Raw genomic sequence first — 19,944 nt, 5'->3', positions numbered from 1 at the left:
GTGGCCTCATCCTGATACTGCTGCTGCCGCCACCTCCACACTCCATCATTGTGCCACTCTGTGGCCTCCTGATGCTGCTACTGCCACCTCCACACTGTCATTGTGCCACTCTGTGGCCTCCTGATGCTGCAGTTACATCCACACTGTCAGTGTGCCACCCTGTGGCTTCCTCCTGATGCTGCTGCTGCCGCCACCTCCACACTCCATCATTGTGCCACTCTGTGGCCTCCTGATGCTGCTGCTGCCACCTCCACACTGTCATTGTGCCACTCTGTGGCCTTCTCCTGATGCTGCTGCGGCCACCTCCACACTGTCATTGTGCCACTCTGTGGCCTACTGATGATTCTGCCACCTCCACACTGTCATTGTGCCACTCTGTGGCCTCCTCCTGATGCTGCTGCCACCTCCAGACTCTGTCATTGTCTGCATGCTGCTTCCACCTCACCACTATGTCATAGGGCCACTCTTTGAACTTCTCATGCTGTTCCCATCCTTCCCACTTCATGACTGGGCCACTATTTTGCCTTTCGGCCTGGCTGACATCATCATTTATTTGACCCTTCTTTTGATCTGTCAGAAGGAAGGAAAAATGAGACACACAACGGATCCTGTCTGTGTAGCAGCTGTAAGGCCTGTATGGTCCCATCAGAATTGGCTTGTGATTTGGTAGCCAAAAGCATGAGTGGGTACAAAACACAGAAGACATGCAAATATTCCATTCATGTGTCATCTCTGTTTTTGTTCTGCCGGATCAGAGGAAGGGCAAAATAATGTGACGTCAACACAAACTTACTGCTGACACCCTCTCCACTCTGTCGGGGGGCTCTACTTGTATAAGCGTTTAATAGAACAGGTTCTGTAGACATCTAAGTGGAATCAGCTGCCCATGGTGTAAAAGGAGTGTGCTTCTTCTTGACGCTAACATCGACCTGTAAGGTTGAGTTATTTGGTCAGTTTTGGCCCCCGTGACTGCCCAAATAGGTGAAGTGTGCAGTGATTCTAAGAGCTACACCTGTCATCTGCATGTCATACGGACTCACAGTATTATTTCACTACCAGAGCAGACTCCCTATGTGTGTTACTGCAAGGCACAGTATTCTACACCACTATAAAGGCTCTCTACAGACAGGAAATAGCCATTTTTTAACTCGATTCGCCACAAATAAATTCGGATCAAACCAAATTTTTTTGACAAATTCGGTGAACCGGCCGAATAAAATTTTTGAGAAATTGGCTCATCTCTAATCATATCTATCTATCAATCACTATCTATCTCATATCTATTGATCTATCTATCTAGGAATAACAGTCCCGACTCTGCCTTTGTAAGAGGCTAGGAGTTGGACCTGTGTCCGCCCCTAGTTTTACAGTGTGAGTCTAATGTTAGCTGAATAAGAGAAAGGAGCTACATGTGGTCACTCCTCAGAAGATTAGTCCTAAGTCCCAAAAAATCACTATCCCTGAGATATTTCATCAAGAAAGCCATCTATACTCTTCTGTACTCCAGAGAAAGAAAGAACTAGAAGGTCTAGAATCTGTATGGGGCGAGCACTTAGGTCAGTCAGTAAGTTATTCACTGTTTAAGGCTAAAATAGACTTTACTGCAGTGAGGGGGGCATTGCTAATACAGGCTTCCACATTTTGACACAGTCCTGGCCAGCCATATCTTAATCCTGTACTCCTCTGCCTGGAAATTACAGACAAATTTGCAATAACCTTATTGCAAGCTTTTTACCTTCTGCAGAGAAAGAGACTTTGGAAAAATAGAGGGAAGGTGTACTACAACCCCATCATTGTTTATATCCACATACTACTATCAGGGAAGATTTGCCCTGTGAATTGTTTGTAAATGTGTTTGATATTGTTGGATGTACTACAACCCCCATTCACACTAGTAAAGAGAGACTTGTCTATTTTCTAGAGCTGGCCTGGTTACTGACTCCAGCACTATTCGCTGACCACAGCTCCTACATCTCTTGCCTTCCACTAGTAAAAAACTTTAGCACCAAGGGCACCCCAACTACCATCAGGCAGGAAGCCCAACATCAGAGTGAGCCCAGAGGGAAAAAAGGGTGTGCACTCCTGTCACTGCACAGCCCTGAGGAGCATCGGTGTGAGGATTGTCACTGTGATTTATGTGAATAGCTGTATATCTATCTATACAACTATCTATCTACTGTATCTATCTACATTGTTCCTTTCCATTACTTACATACACGTGCCCATGCTGCTGTGATTACACTATAAATTGTGTGGCTGTCATGGCCCATGAACAGGTAGGAACTAGTGTTAGGGACCACTCCATAGAGGCGACCTTGACGTGGTGAGTAGCTTATTACGCTTTGGCCAAAATGTACACCAATGCCTCATCCAGCATGGAGGCAGGGCAGAGTGCTGGATGCAGAGTGCTATCACATTTGTATTTTGCGTTTGTATATGTATTTCGCCATAGTGATGTGCACCTACATACAGGGTTGTGCTGACTCAATCACCTACACTATAAATGTTTGTCAAAAACACATTCCTTAATTTATCATTTTATTCATAGTAATTCTGTATGTGTATGTCCATACTAGAGCTGGCACTAGAAGCTGGGCCCCAATGCAAAATCTGTAATAGTTCCCCACCACCACCATGTGCCATTTAGAAGACAGGTGTCTTCTTATAAAGTTTTTGGGGCCCCATGTACCTTACCTTAGATAGATAGATAGATAGATAGATAGATAGATAGATAGATAGATAGATAGATAGATAATTCCAGCATTGCAGTTATCATATATTTTAAGAAAATATATTATAAATATAAAAAAATTAAAAAAAAGCAGAAAGCAGGTAGTTAAATTATTTAGATGTATAGAAGTTTTCCTGGTGCCCTGTATCTCTAAGAACTGGTGCTCCTCCGCCAGAGCCTGAGAGCTGGGCGTCTGCTGCTGCCAACATCCCATAAACACATTGTAGGTAGAGGTCTATTTTCAGCATGTGAAATATCCTTTACATTAATCACACACAGGGCAAGCGCTCTGCACGTCTCTTCTCCTCTCACCACATATGGAATAATTCTCTTTCCTGTTGATCTGGCAATACCTCTAGTTTCTGCTATGCCGTGAGTTGCGCTTGCCTGCGTTGTCACACTGTGACGCTTCCCTTATGTGCAAAGTGAATAAAACACGATTAAATAAAAACCAGATTAATTCAGCGAAGGCTCAGTTCCCTCTCTGGGTTAATGCTCAGAAACGGCATGGCGCTTGGCTTACGGAGGCTAGCTCAGAATCGGCGCGCTCGTAGTGAGTTCTACTTTCAAGGGTCAAGAAGAAATATTATCTGAGAGAAACCGGTGTCTGTGTGCTTCACTAAGCCAGTGGAAAATATCAAATCCCCCAAATAGCAATTCAGATTTAGGAAACATCTTATTCAGCTCTTTGAGGATTGGCAATGCGTTATCCAGACTGTCTAGAAGGGCGCTATTATTTTCACATTTATGGCTCGTTCACATACAACAGCCCATTGAGTCATGGAAGCATTACTTAAAGGAGCGGCGCATGGAGCTACCATCGTAGAGACTGGGGATGGCATATTTCCATTACTTACCAGACGCTGTGTGCCCACGCTGCCGGGATTACACCATAAATGTTTTGTTTTTTTACCAGAGATGTATCTGGAATCTGGGCCCCAATGCACAACCTTTAATAGGGCCCCAGCTTACATAAGACCAGTGTCTTCTTATGAGGCAGAGGAGCATTTTGGCTATCTCATGTACCATCCCTGTGTGCAACCGATACCTCTGCCCCTATGACAGCTACATCCCCATACTTGAAACTAAAGTCTCTATGTTTCCCACCACGTAGTAATATAGTTTGTACGACTGTAAAAAGATGTGTGTCCATCCAGTTCAGCCTGTTATCCTGCAAAGGTGATCCAGAAGAAAGCAAAAAATCCCCATAAAGCAAAAGCTAATTTTCCTCCAGTTTGTTACAAACTTCACAAAAAGACAAGGAGATGAATGTGCAGAACAAGCAGAACGACATTCTCTGCTGAGCAGTTAATGAAGGTGGATGGCTCTATGCAATGTCTGACAGAAAACGGTCTTAGACAGTATAGTCACAAGCAGGCATCTCTTCTAGGGTAACAGGATACAGGAACAGTGTAGGGAAAGAACAGAAAAAAATTATTGTCTAGAATACTAGGGACTTTGATCAGGGAAAGCAGTTTGAGGGAGTGAGGAGCTGAGAGGCTGGGGGACAGTGCTTATCCCTTTCCCGACCACACAATATAAATTTACCGTACGTTAGCGTCGGGGATTTAAAAATGGTGCCTGCTGGCACGTGCAGTGGACACTATAGCTGTCGGGTATCTGCTGTTTCATGCAAAAAACATCCGGCTCTAATGTCCGTGACCAGTGGTAATGCCGGTCGCGGAATTTTAAGTCTTCAGATGCCGTGATCAAATGTGACCACGGCATCTGGATGCCCTAAAACCCGGAAGTGTGCACTTCCAGGTGTGTTCAAGCTCCCCCCGGTGGGGAGCGGGGGACCCAGAGCATGTATGCGGCAGCATTTGTCCTCCTGTGTGACAAGAGGCTGCCGCATATTAGTTTCTATGGAGCCCTTGCCTATGGCAGGGCTCCATAGGAACATAGTAAAATTCTATGCATTGTAGTCTATGAGAGAAGCAATCTCATGATTGCTTGTTTTTACAAAAAAAAAATTAAATAATTAAAAATCTACCAATTCAAATCACCCTCCTTTCCCCCAAAATAATAAAAAAAAATACATATCATGGACATCGCCAAGGTTTTTCCCATACGGCAAATGGCGAAATAAAAAAAAAAAAAAGGCAAAATGGACGATTTGCAGTTTTTTGGTCGCTTAACCTCCTACAAAAAATTTCATAAAAAGGAATCAAAAAGTCTTACACACCCCAAAGTGGTATCATTGAAAAGTACATATCGCCCCGCAAACAATGAGGCCTCACACAGTTCCGTATACATAACTACAAAAAAGTTAGAGAGGTCAGAATATGGCAATGAAAAGGAAAAAAAAATATGTATTATTTTTTTTTTCCAGTATTAAAACACAAGAAAAACTATGTATATGTGGTATCACTGTAATCATACTGACCTGGAGAACAAAAGTAACAGGTCAGTTTTACCGCATAGAAAATGGTGTTAAAAAAACAAACATAAAACTGTGGCAGAATGGTGTTTTTTTAATAATTCCACCCCATTTAGAATTTATTTCCCGCTTCCCACCACATTTTATGCAACCATATATGGTGCCAATAGAAAGTTCATCTTATCCCAAGCCCTCATACGGCTGAATCTGAATGAAAAAAATAAAAAAGTTATGGCTTTGGGAGGGCTGGGAGTAAAGAACGAAAAACGTAAAATGGAAAATTTCCCAGTCATTAAATACTACAGGCACTTACAAGAAAGACATTTTTTTTTCTCATTTGAACATTGAGACAGCATTCCCCCCCAAAAAAACCCTCAAGTTCCTACATATTATTATTGTCAGCGCAGCACCCTAACAGTATTCTGCTGCAATCGCGCATTTTTTTCAGTGCATTATAACATCCTGGTGTTATTAAACGCATTGCATTATAGCAAAAACTTTTCATGGCAATAAGACCATTTTTATACCAGTGAAACTAAATGTAAATTACACCATAGCTAGAAATACACTGTGTGCAGAATTATTAGGCAAATGAGTATTTTGACCACATCATCCTCTTTATGCATGTTGTCTTACTCCAAGCTGTATAGGCTCGAAAGCCTACTACCAATTAAGCATATTAGGTGATGTGCATCTCTGTAATGAGAAGGGGTGTGGTCTAATGACATCAACACCCTATATCAGGAGTGCATAATTATTAGGCAACTTCCTTTCCTTTGGCAAAATGGGTCAAAAGAAGGACTTGACAGGCTCAAAAAAGTCAAAAATAGTGAGATATCTTGCAGAGGGATGCAGCACTCTTAAAATTGCAAAGCTTCTGAAGCGTGATCATCGAACAATCAAGCGTTTCATTCAAAATAGTCAACAGGGTCGCAAGAAGCGTGTGGAAAAACCAAGGCGCAAAATAACTGCCCATGAACTGAGAAAAGTCAAGCGTGCAGCTGCCAAGATGCCACTTGCCACCAGTTTGGCCATATTTCAGAGCTGCAACATCACTGGAGTGCCCAAAAGCACAAGGTGTGCAATACTCAGAGACATGGCCAAGGTAAGAAAGGCTGAAAGACGACCACCACTGAACAAGACACACAAGCTGAAACGTCAAGACTGGGCCAAGAAATATCTCAAGACTGATTTTTCTAAGGTTTTATGGACTGATGAAATGAGAGTGAGTCTTGATGGGCCAGATGGATGGGCCCGTGGCTGGATTGGTAAAGGGCAGAGAGCTCCAGTCCGACTCAGACGCTAGCAAGGTGGAGGTGGAGTACTGGTTTGGGCTGGTATCATCAAAGATGAGCTTGTGGGGCCTTTTCGGGTTGAGGATGGAGTCAAGCTCAACTCCCAGTCCTACTGCCAGTTTCTGGAAGACACCTTCTTCAAGCAGTGGTACAGGAAGAAGTCTGCATCCTTCAAGAAAAACATGATTTTCATGCAGGACAATGCTCCATCACACGCGTCCAAATACTCCACAGCGTGGCTGGCAAGAAAGGGTATAAAAGAAGAAAATCTAATGACATGGCCTCCTTGTTCACCTGATCTGAACTCCATTGAGAACCTGTGGTCCATCATCAAATGTGAGATTTACAAGGAGGGAAAACAGTACACCTCTCTGAACAGTGTCTGGGAGGCTGTGGTTGCTGCTGCACGCAATGTTGATGGTGAACAGATCAAAACACTGACAGAATCCATGGATGGCAGGCTTTTGAGTGTCCTTGCAAAGAAAGGTGGCTATATTGGTCACTGATTTGTTTTTGTTTTGTTTTTGAATGTCAGAAATGTATATTTGTGAATGTTGAGATGTTATATTGGTTTCACTGGTAAAAATAAATAATTGAAATGGGTATATATTTGTTTTTTGTTAAGTTGCCTAATAATTATGCACAGTAATAGTCACCTGCACACACAGATATCCCCCTAAAATAGCTTAAACTAAAAACAAACTAAAAACTACTTCCAAAAATATTCAGCTTTGATATTAATGAGTTTTTTGGGTTCATTGAGAACATGGTTGTTGTTCAATAATAAAATTAATCCTCAAAAATACAACTTGCCTAATAATTCTGCACTCCCTGTATTATCGCCTATCCTGCATCATCATATTGGTGGTGTGGGAGAATAAACACATTACAAGTTCGCAATGTGTGTTTTACACTACAGAAAGGTCTTTTTTGAAACTGTGTTTTTAAACGAAAATAACAAAGTAGGCAGAACTCTTAGCGGCGCCAATACTGCTTTATTTCCAAATTGTCAGTGTCAGTACTCACTGTGTTTGTAGAAGAGAAAAGACATTTAATTGTGCCTTTGTTTTCAAGTTACAGAAAACACACTTGCAATTTTGCTATAACCGTTCCATAATTTGTGTGACTGTATACCCAGGCAGTGTGCTGGGACTCTTGGCCAGGCAAGTAAGGGTACCACTGCTATATGCCAAAATTGACTCATCGGTCTGCAAATGTGGTGCACTTCCTTCACCTAAGGCCTCATGCACACGACTGTTTTTGTGGTCCGCATCCAAGCCGCATTTTTGCGGCTCGGGTGCGGACCCATTCACTTCAATGGGGCCGCAAAAGAGGCGGACAGCACTCCATCAGTTGCACCGTTCCGTGGCCCCCGCAAAAAAAATATAGCATGTCCTATTCTTGTCTGTTTTGCAGACATGAATAGGCATTTCTACAATGGGCCGCCCGTTCCGTTCCACAAATTGTGGAAGGGACACGGGCGGCTTCCGTTTTTTGCGGATCCGCGGTTTGGGGACTGCAAAAAATGGCACGGTCGTGTGCATTAAGGCCTTATTGTAATTCCTCAGGGCTCTGACCTGTGCGGTATGGTGACACTCTTGGCGTGTGCGTGTCATATGGACAGTCATAATTTTTGGACACTTGGTCCCCCCAACAAGCCACAGTTTTTTCCTATATCACTGTGTGTTTTTAAACATGCTGTATGATAACACTGTTATCATTTACTATTTCTGTCATAGCATTCAAGAGCTTAGGGAGGAGGGAGGGAAAAAGATTTTTTTTTTATAAAAAATAAACAAAAAGAGATAACATCTTTTCCGAAAAATTCTGAGCCCTATGAAACTAGAAGGTGTTATATACAAATTTTCAGGGCAATGGTTGGTTTGATATGTATTTTTTTTTATTGTTTACATATTTTTTTTTACATTTTGGGGAAAGGAGGGTGATTTGAATTTGTAGATTTTTTATTTTTTTTTACATTTTTTTTTACATTTTTTGTTTTTATAGTTCTCATAGGGAACTATAACAAGCTATCATGAGATTGCTTCTCTCATAGACTCCAATTGATTTGAGTCCGAACCAAACTTTTTGAAAAATTGGGCGAACCTGAACTGAACCAAATCTCAAAAGGTTTGCACATCTCTAGTAGGGACCCGTAGTATGACACCTCTTTGTGCCACATTATCGGCTTTGATGGTGCCATATGTACAATATGATTCCATTTCTACTTAGAAACAAGGTCACGGAGCACACCACAATTTTTCTGTAGAAAAGTGGAGGCATATAGAGGTATGGTAGGGGCCCCATTCATCAGAGTGGTATCCCATTTACAGCTCCATACAAAACACAGTTGTAATTTGGCCTTGGTACATGAGGCCTTCTGCTGCACAACCATGATGAACCCATCAACTTTATCTTCTATGGGAACACTAAAGGCCACTTCACAGAGTTGAACTGAAGGCTGATGTAGCAGAGTTGACGCAGAAGGGTTGAACGGAAGACCCATGTAACAGGGTTGACATTCCAGGATAAACATCTTCTATTGATGTAGAAGATTTAACTGGAGACCGGTTTAACAGTGTTAATGTAGCGGTTTTATCTGGAGACAGGTGTAGCAGAGTTTAAGGTAACTTAAGACTGAGCTGATGTAGCAGATTTAACTGGAGATCACTGTAGCGCTGTTGATGTAGTAGTATTCACTGAAGACCAGTGTGGCGGAGCTGATGCAGCAGAGTTAGGCCTCATGCACACGACCGTTGTTGTGTTCCGTGTCCGTTGTTCCCTTTTCCGTGATTTTCTGCGGACCCATTGACTTTCAATGGGTCTGTTGAAAACTCGGATAATGCACCGTTTGTCATCCGCGTCCGTGATCCGTGTTTCCAGTCCGTCAAAAAAATATGACCTGTCCTATTTTTTTCACAGACAACGGTTCGCGGACCCATTCAAGTCAATGGGTCCGTGAAAAAACACGAAGGCACGCAAGATTGTCATCCGCGTCCGTGATCCGTGTCCGTTTTTTTCTTATCTTTTGCAAGGCAAACTTGACTTCGATTTTTTTTTTTCACTTTTCGTGTCTGGGGATCCTCCAAAAAGCAAGGGAGACACACGTAAACAAAAACGGAAACGGTAGTAATAGAGTAATGAGCGAGCACTCATACACTTGGCAACCAAATTGACATGTGCAGAAAATATTTATTATATCCCCATAAAATACAAGTAATAAAATTTATAAGAACAATGTAGCAATAATATACAACATTACAGTCACATATTGTGGTAGATATGATCAACACTATATTCATATGACTCAATAGTGTCGATAAATTCAATAATATATATCACACCAAAAAACTTCAAGTATATGCTGTTATTTGGGAAAGAGGGGGTATTATCTTCTAGCGCTCTATCCCAATTTGGGAAACTGAATGTCACTGAAAATGTTGTAGGTGTATTCACTGGGAGCGCAATATGTTCATAAAGTGTCCACAGGAATCCTGATAATGTGAAAAGTCTCTTATAGCATATCCTTTTAAGCTCGATATGATCTTTGGATTGAAGAAAACTTTAAATCTATGTTTGGCTTACCGTCTAGCGTCTGCTGTCTCCCTATTGCTTCAATGGAGCTTTAAATATTTGCCGGCTTATTCAGTCGCTCCATACAGCAAGCTGGTTTAAATTTCGCGGGAGTTCCAAAGATCGCGGGAGTTGCCACTCTGTTCCGCAATTTCCTTTGGTGCAGCTTTCGACGATAAGAATAGTTAATCCTTTACTGTAGAGATTTTCTTCTGTATGGCCATACAGTATTATCGGAGGCTTTTCAATGCAGGTACATCACTTGTTTCACCATACGCGTTACGGGTAGATTCACTCTCCCTTCCGGAAACGGATCACGGAACAACGGAACCCCGTTTTGCGGACCGTGAAAAAATACTGTCGTGTGCATGAGGCCTTAGCCAGAGACCGTTGTAGCAGAGTTGATGCAGCGCATTAAACTGTAGACTGGTATAGAAAAGCAGATGTAGCAGAGATAACTGTACATTGGTGTGGTAACATAGCTTAACTGAAGCCAGAGTAGCAAAGATGGTCCCATCGCAAAGCATCATGGTCCTGTAATTTCAGATGGTATAAATGCCCCTGCAACCCACATAGTGGCATCTGACTGTGGCAGCTAAATGCTAATTTTCAGGCATCTTTGTGCCTAAACCGCTGAGGGAATGGCGTAAAATTCTATAAAGCCACCTAGTAGCTGTTGGACCTTCATTCTGCATTCTGATGAATTGCTGCATAATTCTACTGTATTCCAGGCCACTTTACTATTAATTTGCATGTGATATAAAGAAGTGGTTTTTTTTTTCACATATTCACAGCTGCTCTCAAAGGGGAAGAAAATGCTCCATAAAGTTGGCATTAGCATACCGGAGCCGTAACATCTGCTGCAGCCTTAATAAGCTTATTACCTGCAGTTCAGCGGCGCATTATCTGCCGTTGGTCACCTCTGCCCTTACTGGTGGGTGCACCGGCTTCTAGGAGCTGAGACGGCTTCGGTGCTGGAGCTCATAATCTAGATGCACAGAAATGTCCTACAGGTAAAGAAAAATATACAAGACGTCCCAAGCTGTCTAGTTTTACAGTAAAGCACATCAATTATTCATGCGCACAGATTCCCCCCTCAGTGCCTTTTAAAACAATATCTTGGCAGAATTCATTAAGAAAGTTATGCCAACAATTAAATAAACCTGCGTGACATTAAGTGGAGCAAGCTACAAATGTTTGCTTTGATAGTCTTTCATGGTCTATTTTTTCTTCCGTAGGAGGGGAACATAGCACACGTCTGCCAGGCCTTGTGCGCCACCTTGAGGGCATGTGCTCAAAATGCAGGCGCATTTCTTTTCTGCAGCCGGTGGAAGATCTGACCTGTGTGGAAAGTGTTTAATACTAAGAGTTTCCAGTGGCAACGTAAGATTCCTGCGGATCCTTCCTAATTATCACCGGGAAACCATCCCTCAGTGACATGCGGTCATCTCCTGGCGGTGGCCATTATTTACTGGTAATGATGTATTTGCCAGTAGTTATTAAAGGGGTTTTCTGGGCAGAAACATTACAAAGAAGCATTACTCACCTCTACCAATCCCCTGCTGATCTCCACTTCCTGTCCAGCTCGGCACGCTGAAAATGACAGAAAAGGCCTATTGAAATGATTGCTTATACTTAAGCCTTTTTTCATCATCTGCCCCTTTAACCCCTTTAAAGAGGATCTCTCACCTCTCCTCTACTGACATGTCTGTTTTAGTAACTACCTGCATTCCCCATGTAATGACAGTTCTTGACCATCTTTTTCTATAACTCAACATTGTGCTACTCCTCTATTATTCCTGCTAGACGTTTATGAATGAATAGCCAGTGGTCTGCAATAAAGTTCCAGCTGAGGGTGTATCGCTGCATAGTCTGACACCAGCAGCACTGATTGGATAGTGTCAGACTGTGCTGGGACCCCCCCCCCCCCCAACTGGTAACACCCAGACCTTTATTGCAGACCGCTGGCAATTCATTCAAAAACTTCTAGCAGGTACAATAGTGGAACGACATAACATAGAGTCATAAGAATAGATGCTGCAGAATTGCAACTAAATTCAACAGTAATCTGGTTAAAAAAAAAAATACCCTAGCCTGGATAGAGGTAGAGAAAATCCTATGGAGACCAATGAGTTTATTTATTAAGACTGACGTTTTAGACGCTGGTCTTAATCCCCCTGCGCTGGCGCTTGATGAGCCTAAGTTATGTAGAGGTGCCGGCCTCTACATAACTTAGGCACAACCGTCACCAACGCCGAACAGCCTTAAATCTACACTAGCTCCCTTGCTGGCGTAGATTTCGATTATTTTCTATACCAGAAACTGACATAGAAAACGATAAATGAGATGAGCCTGCTCTCTTCCCCACCCATGTCACGCCACCTCTTTTTAGAACTGGTGTACGTGGAAGGGCAAGTCGCAGATTCAGACGCAAATCTCCTTTGCAACCAAATCTGTGACAGATAGACGCCAAAAAGCGGCATATATCTAATCATAAATGACCCCCCGAATCTCTTGCAACATTTCTGTCCGAGGCTCAGAAACCATTGGTGTGGCATTTCTACGGACCAACAGGAGTGCATTTACAGTACCTTGGACCCAGGAGTCGATTAAAGATGTCAACCTACGGCCAAACAACCTGAAAAAGGTGCTTACAAAGTTCAAAATAGTTCAGAAAGAATAGTCCCAAAATGTACTTGGGGGATACAAGGGAATGCTCCAAACTCCCGAACGGAAACTCACGAATAGCTGCTAGCAGACGAATAGGAAACGCACCCAAGCGGCTTACACTCCTAGCAATCAGTCTCTAACAGCATACAGTAAATCCTCCCAAGAACGAGACCAAGCTCCGTGTTGAGGGTCAAGCAGTGGACAGCCAGACCTGTGTGTTTATTGTTCTTATATAACATTGTTACACACTAGTACCACCCACAGGGTTTTGTAAAAACAACCAATAAACACGTACAATACACAAAATCCTCCCCTCTGCCTGTGATGCAATTACCTTATACAATGGGTTGATGTAATTATCACAGGCAGGAGAATACACAATGTCTTCTGTCCTGGAGACAACCGAGGAGTAATTCAATTATCTCTCAGGACAAAGGGAAATCGCCAATACAGACGTGGAGACAATAGGACAGACATCACTATTCAAATATACAATGTCCCAACCATTACAGTAAACATAGACATTTAACATATCCCCAGATGGCTTGTATCTGAGCGCTCAATATATCCAAACAGCGCTCAGATGCCACAAACACAGTCAAATCGCCATGGGGTTTAAGTTTAGCATGGGCTGATGAGAGGGCTCATAATCCTGGGGCAAGAGGCTGGCAACCAGGCTTCTCCAGCACCCAGTGGCGAGGTTGGTTTCGCCACAGTACTGATGAACGGTAATATTATTCTTCATCACAAGAAGGCACACAGACTTGATGGTGGCAAATACAGAGTGACACAATAAACTCGATGGTTGCAGAATACACTTAGAAGCACAGTACTTGAACACTGCAAAGCGTAACTTTGCTATAAGGCCAAAAAAAGACATTTGTCCATCCAGTTCGGCCTGTTATCCTGAAAGTTAATTCAGAGGAAGGCAAAAAAAATCCCTGTGAGGTAGAATCCAATTTTCCCCACCTAAGGGGAAAAAATTCCTTCCTGACTCCAATCAGACAATAAGAATAACTCCCTGGATCAACGACCCCTCTCTAGTAGCTATAGCCTGTAATATTATTACACTCCAGAAATACATCCAGGCCCCTCTTGAATTCCTTTATTGTACTCACCATCACCACCTCCTCAGGCAGAGAGTTCCATAGTCTCACTGCTCTTACCGTAAAAAATCCTCTTCTATGTTTGTGTACAAACCTTCTATCCTCCAGACGCAGAGGATGTCCCCTCGTCACAGTCACAGTCCTGGGGATAAATAGCTGATGGGAGAGATCTCTGTACTGACCCCTGATATATTTATACATTGTAATTAGATCTCCCCTCAGTCGTCTTTTTTCTAAAGTGAATAACCCAAATGTTGATAATCTTTCAGGGTACTGTAGTTGCCCCATTCCAGTTATTACTTTAGTTGCCCTCCTCTGGACCCTCTCCAGCTCTGCTATGTCTGCCTTGTTCACAGGAGCCCAGAACTGTACACAGTACTCCATGTGTGGTCTGACTAGCGATTTGTAAAGTGGTAGGACTATATTCTCATCACGGGCAGCTATGCCCCTTTTGATGCAACCCATTATCTTATTGGCCTTGGCAGCCGCTGCCTGACACTGGTTTTTACAGCTTAGTTTGCTGTTCACTAAAATTCCTAGGTCCTTTTCCATGTCAGTGTTACCGAGTGTTTTACCATTTAGTATGTACAGGTGACTTGCATTATTCCTTCCCATGTGCATAACCTTACATTTGTCAGTGTTAAACCTCATCTGCCACTTATCTGCCCAAGCCTCCAATCTATCCAGATCCCTCTGTAGCAGTATACTGTCCTCTTCAGTGTTAATTACTTTACACAGTTTAGTGTCATCTACCTGCCAGTTCATCATCTGCGTGTTCATGGTTATGCGCAGTGCTTGCTACACCGTACCGGTCTGGCTCTTCTCAAACTCTGCAAACTTCATCTGACCTACTATGTAACACCATCTCCATCTCTTGTTCCAGCTTCCAGCCCACCTACACATTTATAGTGTATAAACCTTAACTTTGCCCCCCTTTCTACAGTGTTATCATGTAGCACTTCGGTGCAGAGGAGCATTGCTTGGACTGTAAGACTCCTCACACCATTTAAGGTGCTCTCCATAAGGAGATATTGTATTTCCCAAGCACTTCGGCGCAGTAACGCTCACACTTACATCACGGTCAAGCTCTTCCAGAGCCCACACTGATGCTGGCACCTCCTCCTGCAAGCTGGCATATGCTGCACATGCTCAGTTTCATCCTTCAACTGCCTCCTGAGCTGTGATAGGCAGAGCATGGACACGCCCATGAGCTGCAGCAGAAAGGACACTCCCCTTGAGCTGTCAGCTCGATATAAATCTAGCAGAGCAATGAATGGGGGGATCTCTGGACCCATGTGAGGTACAGGGCCGGTTCTAGCTTTGTTAGAAAGAGATTGTCATGTACTATATGATGTCTGATTTTCATTTTTTACATTAGTCATGGGAGGACCCCTTTAATACATTGATAAATGGGTTTTACCATTCACCTTTTCAAAATGGTTTCTCATTATATAGTCTGACCCTGTTCAGTTAGGCTTCAAAACAATAGAAAAAAATCCTGCAGAATTCGGTCTTTGATTGTTCCTTCATCAATACACCAGTGACATTAGGCTTACGATTAAAGGCTATGAAATCTTTTTATCATTGTATTTTACTCATTTTGGGCCAAAATCATTTTCTCAATTGGTCTTTATTAAAAACTGTCTTTTGCTCTACAGCCTTCACTTTTAGTGTACCTGAGGACCATTTCTTTCTGCTTTTCAGTGAATCCATCAGGCAGCTGCTCTGATGGCTCCATGCGTAGCGCTTATATCTATCTTTATAGCTAAATTCTTATCCCACTTATAAGAATATGGCTTAAATGAGCATTTATGAGCTGTCAGAAGATCAGCGAAAAGGGTTACACATCGCGTCAGAGCAGCTCCCTGACTGATTCACTGAACAGCAGAAAGCCATAGTTTGCAGATACACTGAAAGTGGAGGCTGCAAAACAAAAACGGTTGAAAAGTTTTAATAAAGACCTATCGGAAAAATTATTTTTAACCCAAAAGAAGTCAAATGCAATGATAAAAAAATGCCCCCAAAGGTGTTCATAGCTGTTAAGACTTTCTCAAGCAGTGAAACATTGTAGGGGAGCATTCACACGAACGTATTTTCGCATTGTATCCAATCTGCATTTTTTTGAAGATCAGATGCAGACCCATTCATTTCATTGGGGCCGCAAAAGATGCGGACAGCATGCAGTGTGCAGCAAGTCCGTTACACAGCCCCACAAAAAAGAAAAACAGAATACGTCCTATTCTTGTCTGTTTTGTGGTCTGCAAAATGCGGAACACACACGGTTGGTATTCGTGTTTTGCGGATCAGCAATTTCTGGTTGTGTGAATGATGCCCCCTAAAAGACCACATATATATATATGTTCAAGAAGATGAGCTGTAATACCAGACATGGCCTATGAACAAAGAGTCGCGCTGTTTCTAGAAGAAAGCAGCCATGTTTTTACAATCCAATGAACTGATTATTATAACCTACAAATAACTGGTACCCCTTTCTGCTTGTTTGCCCTACCTCTGTCAAAACATTTACCCATAAAAGCCTTGTGCCAATGCTTCACAGCTGGTATACACTTTAAAGTTGATGGATGGGGGCCATTACAGTTTGAGGAAACGTGCTGCAGTGTCCAGCAGAAGACGTATTCCTCGCTTTTGTTTACACGCCTTCACACATGCTTAACACGTAAAGGTTTCCAGATCTCCGCGCTCTAGCGCACGCTTGCCCCGAAATGTTTTCTACGTGAGCCAGAGCTGAACCTCTGGCTTGGCTCCCTCTATCAAGTTTATGGCTCGCTTGCTCCTAGTAGCCCAGCTGTTTGTATTTTCCAAAACTAACCTCATCCATCATAAAGCCACATCCTGCAGGAGCAATCAACGTCTTGCATAATGTAATCTGCACATGAGCCGGCTCATGCATACATAAACACTCGGCAGTGCCCAATGTGCTCTCTATATATTTATCAGGTGAATAGGACCCAAAACCAATACTTTAATATGCCCTGCTATCCTCTCCTCTCTGAAGTTAATGTCTAGAACTTGGCTCACCTCTTCGACATCTTAGTAATACCTTTCCCAGCTGTTCAAATAAAAGGGATTTAGAAAATCAAAACAGCAACAGATGAGATGTATCGCTCGGACCTCGGGGGCCTTATTACTCGTAATTGCAACTCCTTTTGCTATTGGCACTGGCTGATGGGCATGGGTGAATCATGAAAGGAGGCCCAGATGAACCCTAAAGCTCTAAAGGAACATGGCTTGGCTCATCTAGTAGTTTGTAATTAACTTGAAGAAACAACCGGTTGACCTATAAACATCTGCAGTAACAAAAGGTCCACAAATGTAACTGGCTGTAAATGTTCCTTGTATAAATCTTATTCATGGGGCATAACCCAAGTTCTGGTCACATTTCATGGGCTGGGATTTGCCACAGAAAATAAGGTACTACTGTATTGTGCAGTCTAACAAGACTTGTGCACTTTAGAGTGAGGACTACCAGGACAATAACACTATAGGGTGAGGCCTACTGGGATGATAACACTATAGCATGAGGGCTACCAAGACATTATACATTATAACGTGAGATCTATTGGGACAATGACACTATAGTGTGAGGGGTAACGGGACAATAAGACTATAGCGTGAAGTCTCCCAGGACAATAACACTATAACGTGAGGTCTACCAGGACAATAACACTATAGCGTGAGATCTACTGGAAAATAACACTATAGCATGAGGGCTACCAAGAAATTTACATTATAACGAGAGATCTATTGGGACAATGACACTATAGTGTGAGGGGTAACGGGACAATAACACTATAGCGTGAAGTCTACCAGGACAATAACACTATAACGTGAGGTCTACCAGGACAATAACACTATAGCATGAGATCTACTGGAAAATAACACTATAGCATGAGGGCTACCAAGACATTTACATTATAACGTGAGCTCTATTGGGACAATGACACTATATTGTGAGGGGTACCGGGACAATAATAATATAGTGTGAAGTCTACCAGGACAATAACACTATAGCGTGAGATCTACTGGAAAATAACACTATAGCATGAGGGCTACCAAGACATTTACATTATAACGTGAGATCTATTGGGACAATGACACTATATTGTGAGGGGTACCGGGACAATAACAATATAGTGTGAAGTCTACCAGGACAATAACACTGTAACGTGAGGTCTACCAGGACAATAACACTATAGCGTGAGATCTACTGGAAAATAACACTGTAGCATGAGGTCTACTGGAAAATAACATTGTAGTATGAGGTCTACTGGGACAATAACATTATAGAGTGATGTATCTCGGGAAAATATCACTATAAAGTGAGGTCTATCAGGACAATAACACTATAGTGTGAGATCTACTGGAAAATCGCACTATAGTATGAGGTCCACCGGGACAATAACCCTATAGAGTGAGGTCTACCAGGACAATAACACTTTAGCATGAGGTGTACCAGGATAATAACACTATAGCTCGAGGTGTACTGGGACAATAACACTGTAGCGTGAGGTTTATCAGGACAATAACACTATGGTGTGAGGTCTACCAGAACAATAACACTACAATGTGGGATCTACTGGGACAATAACACTATAACATGAGGTGTACCAGGACAATAAGACTATAGTGTGAGGTCTACCAGAACAATAACACTATTGAGGTTTACCATGGCATTTACACTACAGTGGGGGGTGTTCCATGAAATTTATAGATTGTATATTTACACTATAGCGCGTGGTCTACTGGGACAATAACAATACAGAGTGAGGTCTACTGGGATAGTAACACTATAGCGTGAGGTACAGCAGGATAATAACACTACAGTGTGAGGTGTATTGGGACAAAAACACTATAGTGTGAGGCAGGGGCGTTGCTAGGTTAAAACATTCAGGGCCTGGGCCCCTGATGTTTTGTCCCAGGCCCTGAATGTCCTGCCTGCCTGCTAGATACAACTGTATTGCCATCCTCAGGACAGCAATACAATTTAATCTAATACACTGGAAGATCTGAAGGACCTGTGGTGACATCACGGGTCATGACACCAGCAAAACAAGCAGTGGTTGAGAAGTACCTGCGATGATGTCACCATCATGTGACCAGTGCAGGAGAGGATGGCAGTGAAGAGGAGAAGACCTGGGGGAAGAAGCTGTGGAGATGTCTGTACATGAGGAAAGGTAAGTGAAGGAAGAGGCAGAGCAATGCTGGGAGTTGTGGTTATTTAACTGGGACTGTATGTTAGGGCTGAAGGGAGGGATGTTATTTACATAGGACTGTGTGTTTGAGGTGGCTTGGGAGGCGGTCATGTTATTTACATGGGACTGTATGTTGATGGCGGCTATGGAAGGGAGTGATGTTATTTTCATGGGACTGAATGTTGAGGGGGCAATGTTATTTACATGGGACTGTATGTTGAAGGTGGCTGGTGGAGGGAATGATGTTATTTACATGGGACTGAATGTTGAGGGGGTGATGTTTACATGAGATTGCATGTTGGAGGTGGCTGGGGAGGAGGTGATGTTAATTACATAGGACTGTATTTTGGAGGGGGTGTAATGTTATTTACATTGGACTCTATGCCGGAGAGAGGGAAATAGTGTTATTTACTTGGGACTGTATGTTGGAGGGGCTGAAGGGGAGGGGAGTGATGTTATTTACATAGGACTGTATTTTGGAGGGGGCAGGAGAGATGGTGTGATGTTATTTACATGGGCCCGTATGGTAGGCAGAGGAATATAATTACAGCGGGCACTGCAGGGGGCATTATAAATACTGGGGGCACTTCAGGGTGACCATTATAACAGTAGGGGGCAGTTTAAATACTGGGGGCACTGTAGGGGTATTATAAATCCAGGGGACATTAGGCGTTCTTATTACTACTGGGGGCTCTATAGGAGGAACATATAGATCTGCCTTATTTCTACTAAGAGCACTGTGGGGGGCCTTATTACTACTGATGGGTTTGTAGAGAGCTTTATTACCACTAGGGGAAAAATAGGGGGGCCTTATTTCTACTGGGGGCTCTGTGAGGGTATTATTAATACTGGAGGGCTCTTCTACTAATGGGGGCACTCCTGGGGAGCATTATGACTGTTAGGGGAACTGTAGGGGGCAGTATTACTAAAGGAGGGCATTCTAGAATGGAATTACTATTGGTGGGACTATGAGGAG

This window comes from Bufo bufo, chromosome 10, assembly GCF_905171765.1.
Source record: "Bufo bufo chromosome 10, aBufBuf1.1, whole genome shotgun sequence".
Classification (NCBI taxonomy): domain Eukaryota; kingdom Metazoa; phylum Chordata; class Amphibia; order Anura; family Bufonidae; genus Bufo; species Bufo bufo.
Note: the sequence above shows the minus strand (reverse complement) of the source record.